Source organism: Pezoporus occidentalis, unplaced genomic scaffold, assembly GCF_034315485.1.
Source record: "Pezoporus occidentalis ecotype Australia unplaced genomic scaffold, CSIRO_AGI_Poc_V1 ctg55, whole genome shotgun sequence".
Lineage (NCBI taxonomy): Eukaryota > Metazoa > Chordata > Aves > Psittaciformes > Psittacidae > Pezoporus > Pezoporus occidentalis.
In genome coordinates this window covers 949,322-968,766 of record NW_026915888.1, presented here as the reverse complement: position 1 = coordinate 968,766, position 19,445 = coordinate 949,322, and the positions used below count along the sequence as shown (strand labels likewise).

Sequence of the window (19,445 nt, the reverse complement as noted above, 5' to 3'; positions counted from 1 at the left end):
GACATTCCCGCCATGCCATCACTCACAAGCAGGGATGTGAACATTAGACGTGTAACCCACCACCCCAGACAGCCTCAGTCCTCAGAGGGGAGTTGGTGCAGAGGAGACTTCCCACTTCAAGACTCAACGCTGGCAGCAAGAGCCCCAGACCCAAACTGATGGCCTAGAGAGGTGGGTAACACTTTAATTTCTAACAATAATCGTGTTCTCTCGTTACTTGAGAGCTTTGCAGGGGTGGGGAGGAGAGGCAGGGATGTGATTTTTGATTTCAGAGAGCAGCGTTCCCCTTTCTGGCACACTGTGCCCTGCTCTTACCTGTGGGCTCACAAGGGTGGCCAGTTGAGCATCCCAGCAAACCAGGAGCTCTTACCCCAAAGCTCAGTCCTCCTGCCTGTATGAGCGTCTCCTGCCCTCACACCAAGGAAACCCAGGACCTGTGGTTTCCAAAGCAAGAGACTCCACTGCCAACCAGACTGCATCCGGCTCTACAGCACGTGTACATGGGGTGAAGCCATGAGCTTTGCCCCCTTTAACATCCAGCTTTATTAACAAGGCACTTTGCAAGCAGCCAACCCACCAATACTTCATTTAGTACCTTGGGCTGAGAGAAGAGGCAAGTGGTCCACAAGACACTCAGCTGAATGGGGGCTCAGGTGTTGATCAGCTGGGCTCCACAGCCACCTCCTAAACATGGCTCACAGGCAGGTTAAAAACAAAAGAGAAGGAATAGAGATGCTACAGAACCAGAGAATATAATGCATCTTCTCAGTGAGAGTCTTTCCATAGCACTGGGAACTGTGCAGAGTGGAGGGTATGGTGCTGGCTTTCATTAGATAAACTTTTAACTGTAGAAAACCTTGTCACAAGAGGGGAACAAAGAGAGTATGATCAGAAAACCTCTCCACCAGCTGGAAACAGGAGCAGGTATGTACTAGCATGAAATGCAACATGGGGCGAGAAAAATGAGTCCTGCCTTACTTTTCTAATAAGATGGCATTAAAATCTAAGAGTTTGGGTGTTGCACATCTATGGTTACAGAGCTAGAGCTCTGATCGATATTGGGTCAGGTGCAGACTAAATCAAGGCTGGCTTTCTAGGTTGCTTTTGGGTGGAAATGAACATCCTTGCTTTAGCGATGCCCTGTGCTGCCTGACAGGTCTGTGGATTTGTATGACACCAGCTGCTTCCATATCAAATGCTGTCCATGTAGTTAAAATTAGCCTGGTCTCATCTCCTGGGGGGGTCTGGCTGTGCAGCCCCCATCCTCCTATGTGGGCTCCCCAGGGATGAGGAGTTCACTGCTCGGCACAAGCCAGGCACACGGTACCCTGTGGAACCCGAATGCCACAGCCATTCATTGAAACTCACCTTTTGTCCTCCTTGGGCACGGGGTATGGCACATCCACTGTCATACGAGGTGTTTGTGAGAGCTTAAACACTCCAGTGTCGATGCTTCCTACAGACAGAAAACCATTAGACCAGGAGCACTTTTGGTTTTCATTCAAGGAACATCCATGCAAGATATTTAACAGCATGCAACGCTTTGTGCCAGCTCAGGTTTCTATGAAATGGCTTGGGGGTTGTAAAATTATTTCTCCAGAAAAAAAGCTTCTTTGGACTGTACAGCAATGGCTTAATTCAGGCAATTTGAATAGCGATGGGTTTGGGAATTGGCACTTTTAACTGCTTCATAATCCACACCTTAGTTCTACAAACATGCCTCTAAACTACAGTGTTCAGCGATATCCTGGTTATTTGCACTTTCTGTGCATGATTTATGCTCTGTGTAAGAGTTCTGAGGCTGGAACAGCTTTTATGCCATGGTTTACAGTGCAACAGGTAGGTCCCTGTTTTGGGCTTCTTGGCGATACTGCAGCACTCGCAATGGGATGAGACCCTGAGGCCAGCCCACCCCACGGCACTGCAGGCTGTGGTGCAGATGGCGAGCAGCGGCTGCCCGCGTAGGTTCATGTGCCCACCACAAACCCCTTAGTGCTGCTGTGGCACCTCCAGGAAGGTGCCTCTGGTCAGATCCTCACATTGGATTTGAACTCTCTGTGTTCAGCTCCACCAGCACTGCTCACCCACTGACTCAGCCCCACTCTGGAAGCACTGGCATTGCCTTTGCTGGTGGCCTGGCACACTGGAGCCCGGGCAGAGCCCCCAGCCGTGATTCCCTATAGACACGTGCTCAGCGTGAACAGTGCTGGTGGAGCTGAACACAGAGAAGGTTTTTAGGGCAGAAATCACTGTGGGCACAGATGTGAGGTGATGAAGTGCAGCTGTGGGTAGCCTGGAGGATTGAGTGCTGGTGTTCCATGCACGGGCTCCCTGCCTGGGGCACAGGCTGGAAGCAGCACTTATGGCACTAGAGATCAGACACGGTGCATGAAACTCGGTCACTCACCTCCATTGTCACTGCAGCCCTCTCATTGCACAAGAGCACGGGCAGCACGGCGGCCTCACGAGCAGTGGGAAGAGAGGATAAGCAGGCTCAGGAGCTTTGATTCATCTCTGGATCCTCCTGCTTTGGTGACAACAGGTTTATAAGGCAGAAGCATCAGACCACCAGCCAGGACATGCTGTGGGATAACCACCCAAAACACACCTGTGAGGCAGGAGATGACAGAAGTTATAGCACATGCTGCTTTGTGTAGCACTTCAGAGAAAAAGACTATGCAGATTCCTTCGTACTGCTATCAGCCTGCAGATATCCCATTGGAATGTGCTCCCACCTGAGGATATACTTTATTCCTATTCAAAACAATTTAAATCAGCTAAGTCAAAGCAGGAGGCTCTGAGACACAAAAGGCTCTTCGTCCATTCTGGGGACACCTGGTATAGTAAAGTCATCCCGTGCTACACTTCACAAAGAAGGGGGGACACAAGTGACAGGTCTGGGCTGGGGACAGCAGAGCTCAGAACACGCTGTGTTCTGCAGGAAGCGCCAATGGAACAGTACAGCCACGGACTGCAGAAGCAGCAAGTCATCACTGGAGCATGGATAGCAAAGCCGTGAGTCACACACAGTTACACACTGGCCACACAATTCCAGCCTTCTCCCAAGGGGGGAGTGACATATCCACCTCCTGGGAAGGTGTGCCAGTATGAAGGATGGAGCTGGCTAGACTGGCTCCATTAACCTAATCCTCTTTGTGACTCACCGGAGAGTTATCGCTGTATTCAATGGTGGAGAGGTTAACATACCTGCTGGCTGGAGAGCTGGGATACTCTCTACTTCAAAGGGAAAAACATGGGTTGTATTTATGTATTAAGGGTGATGCTGTTTCATTATTCACTGCAGGTATCCATGGAGGAATGGGGATAGCATCCTCCAGCAGTCTGCAGTGAAAGGGAGAGCAGGAAGTTGATTCCTCCCCTCCTCGTCCTCAGCTGGGCTCATGCAGACAGGAGGGGAACTGATCAGGCACACGACACACAGCTTTGTACTAAACCTGAGCAGCTCCACACTGCCCCAGTGCACCAGCTCTCCATGCAAGCACTGACAACACAGAGTCCTTAGCAAATAGTAATCCAGAGCCTGTAGCTGTTTCCCCAGAGCTTACAGGAAATAACTTTGTCTAGCTTTGACACTACACAGCGTCCCAAGTGCAGAAATAGCCATTCCCAGGTTCTTCCCATAGCACTGAGCACTTGTCCTCAGGATCCACCCAAAGGACATTCAGCCTCCACCAAACACAGCCCCTGGGATGTGCAATGGGAACACCAAAGGCACACAGAGCACGAGCAGCAGAAAGCAGGCAGGTGCCTTAGGATGCCCACATACACTACTGCCTTTACTCACATCTGCACGTACTCTACTTCCATGGCACCAGGGCCATCACACATTGCACTCCCTGCACAGTCTTCACGTGTCAGGCAGTCTGGGCTCAAAATCCTTCCACGTTCCTGTAATGCTCTGGCATGCAAAGAAGTGGGGTAGGGTTGGGGTTTTTTATAGGGAAGGAAGCAAATGATCCCTGTTTGACATGAATCTACCCACTTTAACAAGTATGGAGCCTCATGGTTTTAAGTGGAAGCTTAGCATCTCTTAAAATAAGCTCTAGGCGTCTTTTAATGTCGGTGCTCAAAAAGGGATTTAGGTCACTTGGTTCTAGGAACTCCAGTTTGACTCAAGTATCAGTCGGCGCTTCAGCTGTTATCCAAATAAGGGGAGGGAAAGCCAGGATTTTCCAGCCCTGAGAAACAGCTGTGCTCCAAAGAGGCATGTAAGAGGAGGGATAAAATTCATTCCCTCTCAGCCCTTGCTTGTGAGCCATTCCCAGCCATCGGATGGACAGCCCTGCTCTCCCACATGGAGAGGACCCCACTAGGCGGCCCCAGAGCCACACCAGGAGGTACTCTGGGCTGGATCAGAGACCTTCAAGGCAATCAAAAGGTGATTTGAAGGGAGAGGCTCTGCAGCCCCATCTCCTCACACTGCACTTGGAGAGGGATGTGTACCATGAGCAAAACCACCCTGAGTACATGCACCCCTTCATGCTGCCCGCGGACACCAACGTCCCGCAGACCTTATGGCCATGAGAGGCACACACGGGGTGTGTTTGCAGATGCTCAACATCCCATCAGGGACGTGCCTTAAATAATTCCAAGATTAGGTTTCTATCGTGCTTTTTCCTATATTAAAGCTACTGTTGCCCAAACGTCATCATACTCACATCACAGAATCCCAGACTGGTTTGGGTTGGAAGGAAGCTTAAAGCCCATCCAGTTCCAACCCCTGCCACAGGCAGGGACACCTTCCACTAGAGCAGCTTGCTCCAAGCCCCTGTGTCCAACCTGGCCTTGAACACTGCCAGGGATGGGGCAGCCACAGCTTCTCTGGGCACCCTGTGCCAGCGCCTCAGCACCCTCACAGGGAAGAGCTTCTGCCTAAGAGCTCATCTCAGTCTCCCCTCTGGCAGGTTAAAGCCATTCCCCTTGGCCTGTCCCTACAGGCCCTTGTCCAAAGCCCCTCTCCAGGTTTCCTGCAGCCCCTTTAGGCACTGGAGCTGCTCTCAGGTCTCCCCTTCAGGAGCCTTCTCTTCTCCAGGCTGACCCAGCCCAGCTCTCTCAGCCTGGCTCCAGAGCAGAGCTGCTCCAGCCCACTGATCACTGATGCTCTTTTCCTTGCCACATTCTGCTCAGTGCAATGCATGAACTCATCTTAAGCTTACAAAGACTTTCAAGCACGAAGCACAGGATGCACATTTCAGCAGTGTGCTGTTCTCTGTGCTTCAGAGCCTTTGTTAATCCCAGAGGGAGCCTGTCCTTGGAAAGCCAGTGCTCCTTTCTGGCCTTCCTGAACAGTACGTATGGAAACACCCCCAAGAGCGTCATACACAATTCTTGAGATGCAAACCCAATATCCTCCCTGCTCCATGGGAGGCATTGAAAACCTAATCCATAGAAAAAGAGCCTTTGAAATAGTTTATTTCAATGCTACATGTTCTGAAAATACAAGACAAAAGACTGTCAGCAAGCCTCAAACCCAATCAGAACTCCGCATTTCTATTAATGCCTTATCAATGGCTACAATAACCTCTTCCAGCTATTTGCTTGTTTGCTGTATTTTATTATGCCTCAGCTGCTGCAAACCTGCCCTTTTCCCCTCTCAAAGAACACTCATTTGAGGAAATCACTGCACGGTTGGAAAGCATCACACTTTTCCCTGCAATCCAAGCGGTCACCTCGGGACCCTTGGTGTGTGGGAAGAGAAATGAAATCACACTCTTCTCACCTCCTACAGAAACCCTGTTATTCACACCCCAGGAGCAAACAGAAGCCACTTTCAACTCACACGTTCCCATCACCAAGGAACTCACAACTAGAAAGCTTGCTGCTGAAGTGGTGATAATTTCCCCCTTTAGCCATATGGCATAGAAGAAATAGAGCTCGAGACAGAGCCCACTGCCTTTGGGAGAGCCTCATTCTTTGCAGTCTTACGCTCAGATCACTGTTAAGCTGCACAGGGTAGTGGCACAAGATATGCAAGTGTCTAGCATCCACTCCCAAAGCTTGAACACCCCTATGAAAATGAGTAACACCATCAGGTACACGCAGATGGCTTGCAAAATGCATTGCTTTCCAACTGACTGAAAGTTATGTTCATACATCTATTTGAGCCTCTTTTCTAATGCTGGTACATGAACATGATGATGCAGTCTAAGTCTGCCCCACTTCCAAGTGTAAATTTTAGCATGTTCTCCTCCACCCTAAGCGCACTCTTTACAATGCAGTGTATTTGAGATGCAGCAGATGCTCATTTGGTTCCTAAAACAGATTTAATAGCTTTTCCATGATCTAAACACCTGGCAAAGGGACTCCACGCAGCTTTAATACTTTCCTAACCCTGTGTTAAATTTGGCCTAGTGTTGCCTATAGCATAATTCTGCAGCCATGTCAACTATTCAGGTAATGCTAGAATGTCATCATTATGGTCTGTGTCAACAGCGTGATCTGTATGTACCTTGTAATCATTCTGGTGTTGGGTTGCAAAGGTCCTTGGGCTCTTCATTTGGCTGAGTCTAATTCTGTCCCCTTCACAAAGATCTAGAGTTACACTAAGTAAAGGTTGACATTTACACGAGACACTAGGACTGCTAAAATGACTCACCAAGGTAAAACCTTGGCTACATGTTCTTTCAAGGGCATAAACTGTGCAGTGCCAACATTTCATAGAACCCCAGGCTGATCTGGGTTGAAGGGACCTGAAAGCCCATCCAGTTCCAACCCCTGCCACGGGCAGGGACACCTTCCACTAGAGCAGCTTGCTCCAAGCCCCTGTGTCCAACCTGGCCTTGAACACTGCCAGGGATGGGGCAGCCACAGCTTCTCTGGGCATGCTGGTGGAGTGAGTCACTACTCTCATATGAAGAGGATCTGCTGACCTGTAGTAGAAAGCTCTGTGCTTAGCAAGGCAAACCCAGAGAGAGGAGCACGTCATGCGTGGAGCTTGGCAGGACTCGGGAGTCTGCAAACAGATGGTTGAAGAAGCCTGGAGCATCAGTCATCACTAAAGAAAAGGAGACGTGTCAGAGGGAAACCAGTGACCTTTCAGAGTCTTCCTGGAACCTGAGTGACCTTCTCTCATTTTTACTGCTGAGTTGGACAGCCACAGACACAGCCTCACACACAAGACAGCTTTGCACTGGCACAGAAGCCCACGACTTCAATCAGATGTAACCAGTCAGTAGTAGCAGGGCTGGTCAGCATTGCAGCCCGTGTCCAAATGCCCTCAGTGCATTTACTCTCTCAAATTCACTCTGCCCTTTAAAGCGGCACCAGGCACCACATTCAGCACACCTGAAAGTCTCCTGGTTTATTGCGTTTCCTCAGCTCCAATGTTGTTAAGTCTCAATCAAAACCAGAAAACTCAGACTAAACCAGTGACTGTTCTGGTGATGAAGCTTATAACCCTTTTATCTATTCCCATGAACTCTCCTTTACCCAAATCCAATATCAGCAGTGAAAGCATCCAACACATTCACAAGAAGCAAACTGTGAAGTGGAAGGACCAGATGAGAACACAGCATCAAACATAAACTGTGCATGTGAAGGATGTTTTCTACAATCCAGGGTGCTGCAAGCAATGTGGGTTTCAAGGATGGCTTCAGCAGCCAAGCACAGACTTCCCAATGATGGGGTCTTCACTCAACTGAACTTGTAGGAGCTGCACTGGCAAGAGATCAGCCAAGCTTTCCTCTAGCACTGGCAGCTGCAGCATCACCTATATAACTGCCTGCATTTACTGCATGAACACCAACTGCTTGGCATGCTACATGGCATCAGTCCAGTTTCCCATGCAACTTGGACAGGCATCATCTTTGGCCACGGACTCTGCCATGTCAGGTCTTAGCAATAATCACTGCAGTGAGGAACTAATGCCACACAACTGAGTAACTGTACTGAGCACAAATTCATAAGCTAATCCTATTCCTGCTTAGTGCTAAAATTCATTTCTTGTTTTATTGTGGCTGGAAACTTGTCAGAGGCTGTTCTTATCCAGTTCACTGGAGCAAGCTCTCTCCAGGTTCTCTCTTCTCACTCCCAGCCTTTCTGAGCAAGCTTCACTGTGCTTTGATCTTAAACCACAGCCTGTCCACTCCGACCACCCCACTTGCTCTTGCTAAGTCTGTGCCTTCTGTTTCTATGAGTGCCTTGCCTGATTCCAGACCAATCATGGACTTGGAAACAGAGTGGAACAGCCAAGAGTGAGGGCATGTCTATAGGAGAATTAAGTCTGTAGTACAGACAAAAAGGGGCCATGGATGCTCCAATGCAGTTTTGTTAATGCTGCTGCTGTGTGGAAGGATCTTTAAAGCAGGTATGTCAGCGCAGGAACCCCTTCCCCAACCTGCTTTTTCACTAGGGAAAAAGCCAGAAAGATCAAATCAAGTAATTTTACAGGTCCTGGAAACTGCCTGTGCTGAGCGGTACCTGATGGCTGCAAGGAGGCAATGGAATCAGTGCCACAGGGATCTGTGGTGGCCTACAGCCAGGATTGGTTTGCGGCAGGAACCCAGGGCAACTCAATAACATTGGCTTCCCAGGCCCTCCTCCCACATCCAAGCTGTCCTTGCATCACGGCACAGCCCTGTTGATGGCTCCATGACATAACCCTGGCCACGAGCCACCCTTCAACGGCCCGAGAGACACTTATAACTCCAGAGCAACAGGCAGCAATATGAAAGCCACGGGTGGTCCAAGTCCATGTGTAACAGGGGAGCTTGCTGCAGGTCTGGATGAGCCACCCAGTGCTCTCATCAGGAATGTCTGACTGCCTTACAGCAGTGATTGTCTCACGTACCTGCCTGCAGTTGTCAAGTGGCTACAGCAGTCATATCCAACCAGTGAGAATGACAGAAAGCAGGAAAGAGCAGATCTCAAATGCATTATTTGGACCAAACAGCTATGCAAAGCCTCTGAAGGGTTCAGATGCAGGCACTGATGTTATCTGATGAGATGGGTGTCTTTGTAGCTTACAGACCTGTTTGAGATAACTAAATCCTAGTCTGTTGATGTGCCTCCATATCGCTACACCAAGCATCCATCTGTATAGCTACAAATAGGACTCCAAGATAGGGTGGCAGTCAGCTGGATGACCCCAAATTTGCAGTTACTCTATTGTGTTACCAATGTAAGTACCAAACAATGCCATACAGAACTGGGAGCATCAAGTATAAGATTCACACCCTGAAGAAACACTCAGGTTGGTCTGACCTAGAGCAGAGAAACAAGTGCAGCCTTAAGGAGAGGCTTCTGACCTGCCAAGCCATCACCAGTCACATCGAATACTTAGCAGGCTGCAAGCACAAAGCAAAGCTGCCGCCGTGGTTGAACAGGCAGGAGCTCACAAGGCGACAGTTACAGTGGCCTTAGCAACTGATCCCTAAACAAACAACAGCTTTGCAACCATCTGCCAATACCTTAAGGTACTGTTTGCATGACCACAGACATAAACATAGGATTTGGTAGTAACATGACAGCATCAACTACCAGTCAATGTAGAATAAGGCTCCGAATCTGACACCGCAGGTGCTATGATGGGAGAGATGGTGAAAGGCTGGATTAACGGATGGGGAACACATATCCCAGGGCCCTCTTTAGCGAGTCAGCAAGTCGGGAGTATTGCATCACACCAAACAGATCACCAGGGGACATCATATATTGCTCCTACAGGCAGCAGAAAGTCAATTCAGTTGCTTCCACGCCTTCTCCTTGCTGACAAACAGCATTCAACTCCTTCCCCGCAGCTAGAGCACAAGGCAGGCACAGAAGCACCATTCCCATGCCTCACACATGCTGCTGTCTCTCAGTCCAGAGCCACCTTTTTAATGCTCACTCCCAAAGCGGAGCATATGACAGCAGCACCACTGCTCTGCTCCAAGCTATTCATCAAGGCAGCAGCTTTACTGACGCAGCTGAGCCCAGGAGAAGCAGGAGCAGCCTCTCTTGTTATAGTAAAAGGAAAGCAAAGATGAAATCTGTAAAGCTGTTATTGCCACTGTGAGCTAACAAGCTACCAGTAACCACTTCTTTTTATGTCAATCCAGTATGCTACAGTCCCTATAGAGAAGGATCTGGTAGGCGGTTTGTTTTCACTTCAGCTGGAGTAACAAGGGTTTTCTTTAGACTCTTCCATCTAAATGCAGAAAACCCTAACTCAACCATGAAGCCAGGTTTTACAGGTGACTTGGATCCGTATCAACAACCTTGATTAAATGCCTCCATCCTCTGGAAGTGACCTGAGCCTAATCTCAAATACTAAGGATGCTCCCATTTTCAGTTCACAACCAGAGCCATCGGTGCATTGTAAGGGAAGGAGGCAGCTCTAAACACACACTGGTTTATGTTTGTCTCTCCAGGTTCATAGCGTAAATCCAAAGACTAAGCCTCCTTGCAAGTCCCAGCATCCTGGCAGGGCCGGAGGAATGCCACAGTAAGTACAAACATTGTTGGGTCAAGTATAATCAGCCTGCTAAAGTGTCTGCCTCCATCCTGCCCTTACACGAGTGCACATCAATGCTCCACCATGGAACAAGCACGTATCTTGGACTGCAAGTATTTGATCATCTTAAAACTGCCTTTCTTGCTTAAATAGAGACCTTGTTGTAACCTGTATGCTAGCTGAGCTTTAAAGGAGGATGTCAGGCAGAGAACCAAAGTTTCTGCTCATTTCTCTGCATTCAGCCTCACTGTAGTCAAGTCGCTAGGATCAGCTAAACCACTTAGGGCTGTCGGTACAACAGGACAACTACTGGCAAGCAGCACTGCTTTTTAAATAGAGACTACAAGATATGGGCCACTAACTGGCTTATAGCTCCAAGATCAGCAGCATTTACTGGTTATCAGCTCTTCTTTCTGCTAACTTGGTGCTCACCATCCAGGGAGGCATTTCCTCTTGGAGCACTTGAATGGAGCCCCTCCACATGGTATTTATTAGGCTGGCACATGAACAATAGATAAAACACACTGACATCTTCTTCTGCTTCAAAGTAAAGTGCCAGCAACACAGCTGGGTTTGTGCATATGAGAAATTCAAGCTACTTTTCTTTGCTATATAGATGCAGAGTCCCTCAGCGAGCCTGACCGGATCTGCCTATGGAAGCGCTCCTGTGTTCACAAAGGTAAAGAGCACAAATATAGTTTGTTCTGCAACTACTAGCATTACACTTTGAGTTTGCTCCATCCAAAGGTATTGTGAGGTTGGAACATTGGTTCATTTACAGTTCAAAAGAGTCAGGACGCTTCATTAGCGATGCTATCAAACTAACATCTTAATTAGTAAATGATCCAGACAGACAGACCCACTTACATGAATTCATCTCATTTACTCCTACAAAGGAGGCTGGAGTGGAAACCTCTCATAGTAACCTCCCTGACTATGCTGTATCCACTGGAACAGATGTTTTTTCCTGCTTTTGTATCATTATTTAAATGCATAAATAAGCTAAAGCTTTTTAATGAGCATAGCTCTACAGGGGAGAAAACCCTCCATACACAACCCACTACAAATGCATTTAGAATCAAATTAGCTGCTCTAAGTGACATAAAAATATGGGCATTGGCTGATCATCTTTATTGAAGGGAGCATCATTCCATGATAATTCCTTCAATGGGGAAATACTTCCATCAGCCATTTAACACCATTTTTTCCTCCTCCAGGGTCTACAAAACATCAGAGCTACGAAGGGTCAGTTAGTGGTGTTTGAATGCCGCATTCGTGCTACACCCACCTTACAGGTTCACTGGTACAGAGAATATGACCAGATCATAGACTCTGCTGACTTCCGAATCCTAAGGAAAAGTAGGTATTCCTGTGCCTGTCTGATGTCATTTCACTGCGGCAGTGATAGGGCAGGAACAAGAACTGCTGTAAAAGTTAGGAGATTGTAGATGTCCATAGAGGCAGAGCTCAGATGAGCTGAAATCACAGACTGGGGTGCCAGAGCAATGTGTGAGCAGATCAGGCATGATGGGAGGAGACTGCCATGCTGTTAGTTATTAATGGAAGCACTACTGAGCCGTGGAGGCATTGTATAGTATAACTACTGATGAACATAGGAAATATAAGTACATTTTAAACCATTTGTGATACTCCCAAGCATGAGCTCATAGCTCCAGTGGAGCAAATTCACAGTAACTAACTCCACAGTCAGTGGAGCTCTTTCTCTATCACCTCAGGGGAGATGTGGTTGTACCATCAGGTTCCCCATCCACACCTGGGCTTTCCCTATCTGCGTAGTATTTCTCCTGATGGACACAGAGGGGTGGGAGCTGAGATGGGAAAGAAAGCAAGGGCTGAAGGTCTTTATTCTGGCATTATAACCATTGGATTTCTTTCTCTCTTATTTTGAGCAGAGGCTTGTTCATCAGCACTTCCTGGTAAGTACAGTGCAGTTTGTGTCAGACATCTCATCAGTTACTTACCCCACACTTAGTTCTTGTCACCTTATCCAAGATAAAACAACAGTGCTCAGAGGGTAGCCAGAGATAACATCCGGTGTCAGATGTAGAGCTCTCGAGTTCTTAGTTTTGACACAAGCATCTGAAAGACCCCGATGCTTTTCTCAACAGAGTACCCTGCATGTTAAGGGAAAACTATCACCCATTCTGACCTGTAATCTTCTCTGAGGTTTAAACTTGAGCAAGAGAACACAAAATTGAGCACAAGAAAACGTTCTTTGTTCCATTAAAGTCACAGGAGGAAAGACTCCTCCCTCAGCTTTGCTCCTTCGGAATTCCTTGACTTCCTATGCGCTTTGCATCCCTTTTTTTGCACTTCATTGCTGCCAACCCCCGTCAGTAAGTAACAGCCCTTCTGCAAGAACCACTTCCCACAAATTAACACTTGGCTTTGATGGTACAACAGCATGCCTCAATTTGTTATTCCAGAGGAAGTCTGCACCCTGGTTATTACAGAAGCTTTTCCAGAAGACTCTGGGATATTTAAATGTGTGGCTGAAAATGAATTTGGATCTGCAGCATCCAGCGCGCATCTCTCTGTGTCCCCAGGTAAGCACATGGGTTTCTTAGCTAAGCAACTAAGCACAAGAGAATTTGCTGCTGCTCAACATCAGGCAGAATCACAGATATTTGCCAAGCAGAAACCAGACCCAAACACTTTGGTAGGCTCAAGAGAAACGTCCCAGAAATGCAGACTGCTTGGGTACCTCTCAAAACTGGATGCAATTTGCTCTGTGTCTCTGCTTTTAGCCTCTCTTCTTCCTAAGTCAAGGATGACAAGGTGCAAATGATGTCTCATCCCCGAGCTTCATCCCTTCAGGGATTCCAGCTTAGCCAACGCATTATCTGTACCTAACCTTGTTTATCGTAACACATGACTGGTCTGGCTTGTGCTGAAAGCATCTCCAAACAGAGCAGCACCTCACATAAATCAAAGCCCACCAGCTGAGAAGGCAGGATTGGCTGATGCAGCTGTGCAGGTTTCGGTCCATGCAGAACACAGGCAGGCTGAACTCCCATCCACCTACACGGACAGACCAGTTTCCCTTCCCCTGTTACCTCATCCCACTGTACTGGTGAACCAGCACTCACTTGTGGACAACTCTTCTTCCAGGAGCAAAAGAGCTGGAAAGCTTTGCAGGTGCTGCCCACAGGCCTGCTGTGCAAGTCACCATGAAGAAACCCACCTTCCCTAGGAACAGCCAGGCAGGAGCCAAGGAGCGAGACCTGGCTGGGCTGTCCTACAGCACAGAGCCCCCGGGCATGGGTGGTCGAGGAGAAGCCACAACCTTCGGGCAGATGAATTCCAAGAGTGAAGTTGATGATTTTCATGGAGCTTATGAGGATTCACCTCAGGCTTCACCTCTGCGGTAAGACAGCATCACATCCTGGGTTAGCTTTATACAATCCTTAGGGGATGGACTATCTGGTGACCCCACAATTCAGCCATAAAGATCCTGAGACCCCATACCTGAACAGGGAAAGAGGCAGATGCAGTAAACAGCATTTTCACCAGTGCCTATCTGTAAGTAACGTTAAAGCATGGCCCCAAATAATTCATCTCTAGAAGACTTTTGGCTCCATAGCAGAGCATGAGGCAGAGGTGACAGTACCTGGGGTGCAGTTCTGTAGCCTCAGCCAAATGGCATCACCTCATGTTTCCATTTCCCATTCTGAATGAGAGCAATAAAACTCGAGATCCTGGCAGTGTGGTGCAGATGGTACCTGCAAAGCACTTTATGGAGGAAAAGTACTGAACCGGTGACCCACTGGATAGAATGCAAACTGTCCTGTGCCACAGCAGGGACACTCCCCGCTCAGGACATGGAGGCTTTCCCCAAGGACAAAGTGTTCTATCTCATAACAAGTCTCGATCCAATTTCTGTCCCAAATGCAGCTCTCAAGTAGCTAATGCACTTACTGCATTGTTAGTTATCCTGTTTCATTGCTCCACAGAAGCAAGTCAGAATGCACACCTTTCTTAGCAATTCCATCCCAATTTCTGTAGCGTTTCTCAGGTGTTTATAGGCAGAACAGAGACCTCAAATGGTGACAGTTAAGAGGTCCAAGCCCTGCAGAGAAGTGTCCTCAGTTGTCTTTGCGAAGGCGAGAGCCACAAGGCAGACGTGTGCCTCCTCCCAGCTGAATGCCAGCGCTGCACTGCGGTGATCCTGTTACACTGTGTGTAAATGGCTGTGTGGGACAGAAAGTGTTCTGTGGTATGGATTACTTTGGGATGTACTCAGCCACTTTAATTAAACTCAGTTATTTAACAGTTCTGAACACCCCTCTCCAAACTCACTACATGCAGCCTGCACGTGCTGTTGTCACCTTCAAGGATCACAAGCAGAGCGTGTGAAGGCAGCACCCTGTTCAAGTCAACTCACCCTCAACTACCCCAGGTCCAACCACCTCGAGATAAGGCTGTTTGCTTGGGAGTACCTAATGCAGAACAACACTGCATTGCTTGGAATCATTACACGATGACTGTTTGAAACACGAGCACACTGCTAATAGTCTGCAGAGCAGAATTATAACCTTTATAAAATAATCATTAGCATAATTACCTCCTGGAAGGGATGGGGCAGCAGGATATATTTGATGCCTGTCCTTTTAGAACAGGAGTAGCTCTCCAGCCTCTCCTAAAGGCAGCAAGAAGCCTGTGTTTTGGCATTTATAACAAGCAAGCTGTGGGGAAGCTCGTTTAGATGATACTTGCTGCTCAGGATGCCTGCTTGGAAAGTTTATCACTTGCAGCAGCAGCAGGGAGCTGCAGCACCTGATACCCTGCATGAAGGGTTATAAAATACCACCAAAATCAGCTCTTAAACATTTGGGTTATCTAAAACATTAACTAGTCTAGAACTGCAGAGTGCTTTTGATTGACAGTGATGCTGAACCACATTTTGGAAGGCGTTTACATGTCTCAAGATACACCACGAAAACTATTAAAGTTTCTAGATATACCCATCTATGAGAGTTTAAATGTCTCTCAAGCCCACAGTCTTATTGCCATGTGCTTTGAAACATCATTCTGAATAGGACTCAGCATTGTAAATGTTGCTGCTACCTCAAACTAAGCAATCATCTCTAATGATGAGCTGTATAATAACTGTCTTGTTAGCCAGATTCAGCTGTACAGCTCCCATGCAGCGTACATGGTTGCAACTGTATTACCAGAGACAAGAAGCAATACCAACAGTGTAGGACAGAACAAAGCTACTACTGAGGATAACTATAAAGTGAATGGAGTCCTCATGCTCTTAGTCTACAAAACATTGCTTAGCAACAGCCACTCCACAAGAGCTACAAAGCGCAGCTCTACAGGACTTGTCACTACCAGCTAGTCCTTTCTGAGCCCTTTGTATCTGCAGCTTACAGTGGCCTTCCCAGTAGCCTTAAAGAGGAAGAACAAAATCTATACTGATTAGTATTATCATGAACTAATTCTATATTTATATATTATATTTATATGTATATATAATAATTATATTATCCTGAATTAATTTGTACTGCTTAACTTAATCCAAGCAAAAGAGGCTTTGGGCACAGAGTATACCCCCAGGTAGCTTTTAAGAGGCCCTAATAAATAAGCAAGAGACTCTTAACGTTTCTGTAGGCAGTTTCTGCTGTATGAGTCAAGCAGGAGAACCCAATCAGACCCAACACTGTTCATAGAAAGTAAACTGAAGCAGTGCAGAAAAGCTGCTTTCTAACACCACGCAGTGCTGGGCAGTGCTATTAAGTTACCTTAGCATAGGCTGGGAGGTTTATTCCTCTGCCTCTATCGGTTCAGCTTCTAGTTCTTTCAATGCTATTCCTGCCTTCTGGATCTCGTGTTTTCCTGTTCCTTCTCTTCCACGCAAGCCATCCTAGTCGTGTCCAGCCTTTAAGTGCATAAAGCGATGCCTTGTAGGCAGCTTTACTTCTCAAACAAGCAGACCGCACTCTCATTGAAGAGGATGAGATGCAGGGAGCCTGTGTGAGCACAGAGCCTGACCTTCAACATGCTCACAGCTCCCTGCAGTCACCTTCTTTTAATACGCTGTGCAAACTAAAGGGGTTTTTAATCGTTATTGCTTAAAAGGCAAATTACCTCTCCAACCGCCAGCGCCTCGCTTCCTCCCTTAATCACTCTCACGACGAGGAATTCGAGTAAATTAGCACTCAATTAACACCTGCCATGTAGATTTAGTTCACAAACAGGAGCTGATGTTTGAATACAAACACGAAGTGTGGATTAACTCCTGAAGCTCAGCTCTGCTTTAAGACCCATCAGTGCAGCAAAGGGAGGCAACTGAGGGACCCCGTGCAGCCCCGCTATGGGATGGGGGGTTTAAATAATAGTGTGTATGTTGGGCAAGAGCTGCTAAAGTATAATTAAGATAAATTAACATTATAGTTGTTTAAGTAAGATGTAATTAAGCATTGGGGCCCTTGATTAAAGGGATACAAATCACCTGACTTGCCAGCCAGCAGGATCTGCTGCTGTTCGGGTGAAAACACCACAGTTGCATCTTTTAATCCTAGAATGGTTTGTGTTGGAGGGGACCTTAAAGCTCATCCAGTTCCAACCCCTGCCATGGGCAGGGACACCTTCCACTGGAGCAGCTTGCTCCAAGCCCCTGTGTCCAACCTGGCCTTGAACACTGCCAGGGATGGGGCAGCCACAGCTTCTCTGGGCACCCTGTGCCAGCGCCTCAGCACCCTCAAAGGGAAGCATTGTTTCCTAACATCTCACCTAAATATCCCCTCTTTCGGGTTAAATCCGTTTCCCTTGTCCTGTCCCTACATGCCCTTGTAAAAAGCCCCTCTCCAGATTTCTTGTAGTCCCTTTAGGTATCGGAAGACTGTTACAAGGTCTCCTCAGAGCCTTCTTCAAGTTGAACAAGCCCAGATGTCTCAGCCTGTCTCCAGAGCGGAGGTGCTCTCTGAGCATCCTCATGGCCTCCTCTGGACTCACTCCAACAGGTCTGAGTAATCCAAGTAAATATCTGCAATAATATACACAAACAGCAGCATAATCCCATAATATTTACCACCAAATGTATTTTATTTGCATTACCCCGTTTATGACCCTTCAGACAGATCCACCGGCACTGCCGCCGCTCTGATGAAGCAGAGGTGCGGGCAGCACCAGGCTTGGCCGGGTCTGCTGCTGGGTGGTTGTTTAGATTTACCTCTGCCTTTCAAGTGTTGCCTTTAACCACGCAGCCTTACAAGCAGCAGCAGAGCAGCGTCACTGCAGAGGTAGCTAACTAGCAAATGGATTAAAACAGGAATTCCAGTGAGATAACGAAGCGGGATTTACGGACGCGTCCTCGTTGCTGCCCCGTTCGGAGCAGCCGGGACTTCTCTGTCCTATAGCTCTCCCCTGCTCCAGTTCCCCTCGGGGCCGTCCGGGCACCGAGACCCCTTCGCTTCCCCTTGGTGCGGGGAGAGACCCGAGGGTGCGGGATCGGGTCCTGCTGCTCCGGCGGGGGCCGGACGGGTGATCACTGACCGGGGGCACCTGCCAAGCCCCGCTCCCACCCCTCGGGGACGGGAGACTCTTATTCTGACAGCGGTGACGGGCAGCGCGGTGCCACCCGCGGGCAGCGCATTAAAGCCGCGGCCGCGCTGCGGGGCCCCGTCCCGTTCCTCCCTCCCTCCCTCCCTCCGGTCGCAGCCCGGTGACAGCACCCAGGCGGTAGGTAAGGGGCTGCGGCTGGGGGGGGTCAGCGTCACCTTGCGCTCCGGAGCCGGTTAGGGAGCCGGAGTGAGATGGTGATGAGCGGGGGGCACCGTCGGGGCGGCGGTGGCAAAGGGAACGTGGGAGGCAACCATGGGGAAAAAGCGGTTTGCTGTTGTTACCGGTTGTTTTCGACTCGCAAGGTCAAAAGTCTCCTTGGATTTATGGCGTTTCTCCAGCCCAAATCAAGGTGGGATGATCTGAAGAACTTCCTCCTTGCTGTGAACTAGTGAATCTGTGCACTCCTCTAAGTGCAGAACAAAGCGATTCTAGAGAGCAAAGCGTTGGTTTCTGTGCACAGCCCGGAGGTTAAATGAATGGATCTGTGCACAGTTAACAATATAAAATGGTACCAAACCAAGATCCAACAAGTTTTTCTGCATCAGCAAACATGAGCATATTGTGGATGTGCTCCTAAAATTTAAGCCAGCTTCAGATTCCACGAGCAAACCAAGGGGAAAGTCAGGGAATTTTTAGTAGAAAAGCTCTATTTCTGTGCAGTCAATTCACAATGTATGTTCACAATTACCTTTAGGAAGTGAAAGCTCTGAAGCTTTAAAAGGAGACTGATGTCTTCAGTCATCTCCCCCCCACGGGAATTTATGACCCCGCGGAGCCCTTCCTGAGCTCGGCAAGGATAGGGATACAATATACAGGGTATATATAGCAGTGAAACAGCTGAGCTCACTGGGGCAAGATTGCCATTTTTTCCAGCACATGTAACTGTGTGGGTTTATGGTCTTGCTTTTTATTAGCAGCTTTACGTTTATTCTGGGGGTTATTTAGTTATCCTGGAGCTCAAGTTCAGTTCTGATCAGACTTGCTCAGTTCTCTCTAGTGAAGCTTTCCTGGGTTTTTGAGTTGATGGAAAACCTGGGGGTAGATATTAAGGACATGCAGAATAACTACAGGAGCTCCAAGCATCTTGGCTTGCCCTATTTTATCCTGCAACTATGTCACGCTGGCAATTATTAGCCCTAACAGCAAATCTGGACAAGCACAATCCTTGGCATTCCAATGCCAAATATGAATTGGGTATAAAAAGCCGTGAATTCAAAACCCATTAGAGAAGAAATGAGAATACAGGTTTAGGCTTAAGAGTGGAACTGGTTTTATGCTTTCCTATGGCATAAGGAGTTTCTCAGTACAATGGCCAATTCTCTGAGCACATGTAGTATTTTGACAGGGCACAAAGCTGTGTGAGCCAGAGATCTTTAGTTAAGAGGATACATGGCAAAATACCCTG

The 19,445-nt window shown here is 48.0% G+C and overlaps 1 long non-coding RNA gene across 1 annotated transcript; it reads right to left on the bottom strand.

The window, feature by feature from the left end:
* Positions 1–812: 812 nt before the first annotated feature.
* On the bottom strand, positions 813–17,786 carry LOC134173709 (uncharacterized). The gene is made up of 3 exons (XR_009968366.1): positions 16,219–17,786; positions 2,408–2,608; positions 813–1,456 (listed from the first exon to the last, which is right to left on the bottom strand). It is a non-coding gene; the product is annotated as an uncharacterized LOC134173709 (long non-coding RNA).
* Positions 17,787–19,445: the final 1,659 nt, after the last annotated feature.